Consider the following 3806-nt stretch of genomic DNA (forward strand, 5'->3'; position numbering starts at 1 on the left):
AGTTAGCAGCTTTCACTCAGTTAATACTAGGCAGAAATCAAATCTGCATGTGGAATGCACTTCCTTGACTCTTGTGCAGAAAGGAGTGCAGTATTCTGCTGCATCCATTTTCAATAAGCTACCACAAGAACTCAAAAATCTTAGCAGTAGCCCAAACACTTTTAAGTCTAAACTGAAGAGTTTCCTCATGGCTCACTCCTTCTATTCTGTCGAGGAGCTCCTGGAAGAGCTAAAAAATTAAGCAAATTCCAGTGTTACATTCTTGATTTTCTTTATTTAAACTAACGACTTGTCGCCTGAATATGTTTCTTATATTTCATTTTATCTGTTTCTACAATTGTGTTATAATTTCATGTATTGACTCGTTCCATGACCATGGAGACTTCTCCTAAATGTGGTCCCACGGAACAATAAATAAATAAATAAATAAAATAAACGACATCTCAGGTTACCGTTCGTTGATAGTTGCTCTGACACTACAGAACACAGATACTATTCTCTCGAATTAGCCACTCAAGTAACATCTATCGCAAATTATCACTTGCTTTTCGCAGTATAACCAAGTACTGACAATACAGATAAAGCTGAATTAATATTTATTGTGCTTTCGTAAGGCATTTCTGCTAATAGTATCTTTTCTTTTCATCCAGTTTAACAGTAATGTGGAATCCAATTAATGTTCTCGATTTAGCAATGATGGAACATGAAGAACGTGATTTCCAGCCGAAATCACCTGCTTCTCCTGAGGACGTAAATACGTGTCATTTGTTAGTTGATTTCCTTTACATTCATTCGAATGATGTCGACATTTCATCTGAAATTTTGGATATGTTAGAAGAAATAGGAAATAACTGTGACGATTCCACGAATTGTAGTTCGGAAGACAGTTGTGCCAGTAACAGTTCTGACGAACAATACCTTCCAAGCCTAAAGAAGCACGTACTGCAACAGCTTTCAGCGACAAAGTAAAGGCAGTGAAATATTGGCTACACGAAGGAGGGAAAAATGGCTTAAAGTTACGCAAAGGCGTTTTCGTTTCGTAGAATCTGAGCGTGAACTGTACAAATGGTAGAATGAATTACATTAAGTAGGAAATATGAGCCAAACAGAAACCCAAAACCATCTGAATGAAAAACTGTTCGAAAGATTCAGAACTGCTCAAATGATTCAAATGGCTCTAAGCTCTATGGGTCTTAACATCTGAGGTCATCAGTCCCCTAGAACTTAGAACTACCTAAACGTAACTAAGGACATCACACACATCCATGCCCGAGGCAGGATTCGAACCTGCGACCGTAGCGGTCGCGCCGTTCCAGACTGAAGCGCCTAGAACCGCTCGGCCACATCGGCCGGCCCAGAACTGCTCGTGAGAGGTTATGCACCGTTACCCATGGATATCTACGAGACTGAGCCCTCCGAATTGCATCTGACACGAACATTGCTAATTTCCAGGCTTGGTACACCTGGCTACGCGGGTTCAAGAAATCGTACAGACTAGGAAGTCGCAAAATTACCGCCTACGTCACGTAAAGGTGTAGAGCAGCTGCCACTAATAGTGTTACAGGGAAATTCACAGCTGATGTGAAGACGAAGATTGCTGTTATCCCCGCAACTGTTGTTTATAACGCTGATCAGTCAGGTTTCTGAAAGAACTGTGTGCAAACGGCCCTATTCATTTGGGGGTGAAAAAAAAGACGGAGTCGGTTGCCCAATCAATGGATACAAGGACACATTCACATACGATAATACCAGTGATAAGTAAGAGTGATTTACTGTTTCCGCAGCTGTACATCTGTCTTCAAGACCCGCAAGGCAAATCAGGACCAAAAATTAAAAATGGACTGTTTAGTTGCAAATAATCTTGTAATCGACGTATCAAAATCTGGAAAAATGGGAAAGAATAATTTTCAACAGTTCGTTCGAAACGTTTTCCTACCAGCTGCAGAAACTAGTTCATTGCTTTTGTTGAATTCGTTGTCTGAACATAACGACGCCTTTGTTTTTGTGGAGGACGACGAAAAAGTCGCAGATGTAATACCGGTTCCGCCTGGAACTACTTGTGTGATTCAACCTCTCGATAAAGAATTTTTTCGACAGTGGAAAGCCTTTTTCATGAAATTATCAGACAACATAATTTCCGATAGCTCTCTCTCATTTCAGGTTTATCGGCGGAACAGTATTCTCAAGCTCCAGTCGTTTGTGCATTACCAGTTTTCTTTGCCACGCTTTACGAGCTTGATTAAGTATACCTAGTATTCAGCGTAATATGCAGAACAATGGCCGGCACCATTTCTGACTCTATCCCAGTTCAGTCTAAATAAAACTTCATTCCTTCCGAAATGCCTTCACAAAAGAAGATGAAGTAAATATTCCAGAATTCGAATCGAGAACAGCTGCCAACATGAGTAACGTAGAAGTAAATATCCTCGTAGTAGTGAAGCAACTCAAATCACTTAATAAAAGCAAGTCTTCTGGTGCAGACTGTATACCAATTAGGTTCCTTTCGGAGTATGCTGATGCATTAGCTCCATACCTAACAATCATATACAACGGTTCGCTCGAAGAAAGATCCGTACTAAAGACTGGAAAGTTGCACAAGTCACACCAATATTCAAGAAAGGTAGTAGGAGTAATCCACTAAATTACAGGTCTATTTCGTTAACGTCGATATGTAGCAGGAATTTAGAACATATATTGTGTTCGAACATTATGAATTACCTCGAAGGAAACGGTCTATTGACACACTGTCAACATGGGTTTAGAAAACATCGTTCCTGTGAAACACAACTAGCTCTTTATTCACATGAAGTGCTGATTGCTATTGACAAGGGATCGATTCCGTATTTCTGGATTTCCGTAAGGCTTTTGACACTGTACCACACAAGTGGCTCGTAGTAAAATTGCGTGGTTATGGAATATCGTCTCAGTTATGTGACTGGATTTGCGATTTCCTGTCAGAAAGGTCACAGTTCGTAGTAACTGACGGAAAGTCATCGAGTAAAGCAGAAGTGATTTCAGGCGTTCCCCAAGGTAGTGTTATAGGCCCTTTACTGTTCCTTATCTATATAAACGATTTTGGAGACAATCTGAGCAGCCGTCTTCGGTTCTTTGCAGATGACGCTGTCGTTTATCGACTAATAAAGTCATCAGAAGATCAAAGCAAACTGCAAAACGATTTAGAAAAAATATCTGAATGGTGCTAAAAGTGGCAGTTGACCCTGAATAACGAAATGTGTGAGGTCATCCACATGAGTACTAAAAGGAACTCGTTAAACTTCGGTTACACGATAAATCAAATCTAAAAGCTGTAAATTCAGCTAAATACCTAGGTATTACAATTACGAACAACTTAAATTGGAAAGAACACATAGAAGATGTTGTGGGGAAGGCTAACCAAAGGCTGCGTTTTATTGGCAGGACACTTAGAAAATGTAACAGACCTACTAAGGAGACTGCCTACACTACGCTTGTCCATCCTCTTTTAGAATATTGCTTACCAGGTAAGACTGACGGAGTGCATCGAAAAAGTTCAAAGAAAGGCAGCACTTTTTGTATTATCGCGAAATATGGGAGAGAGTGTCACAGAAATGATACAGGATTTGGTCTGGAAATAATTAAAAGAAAGGCGTTTTTCACTGCGACGGAATCTCCTCAAGAAATTCCAATCACCAACTTTCTCCTCCGAATGCGAAAATATTTTGTTGACACCGATCTACATAGGGCGGAGCGATCACAACGATAAAACAAGGGATATCAGAGCTCGTACGGAAAGATATAGGCGTTCATTCTTTCCGCGCGCTATACGA

This window comes from Schistocerca serialis, chromosome 2 (genome assembly GCF_023864345.2).
Source record: "Schistocerca serialis cubense isolate TAMUIC-IGC-003099 chromosome 2, iqSchSeri2.2, whole genome shotgun sequence".
NCBI classification, from domain to species: domain Eukaryota; kingdom Metazoa; phylum Arthropoda; class Insecta; order Orthoptera; family Acrididae; genus Schistocerca; species Schistocerca serialis.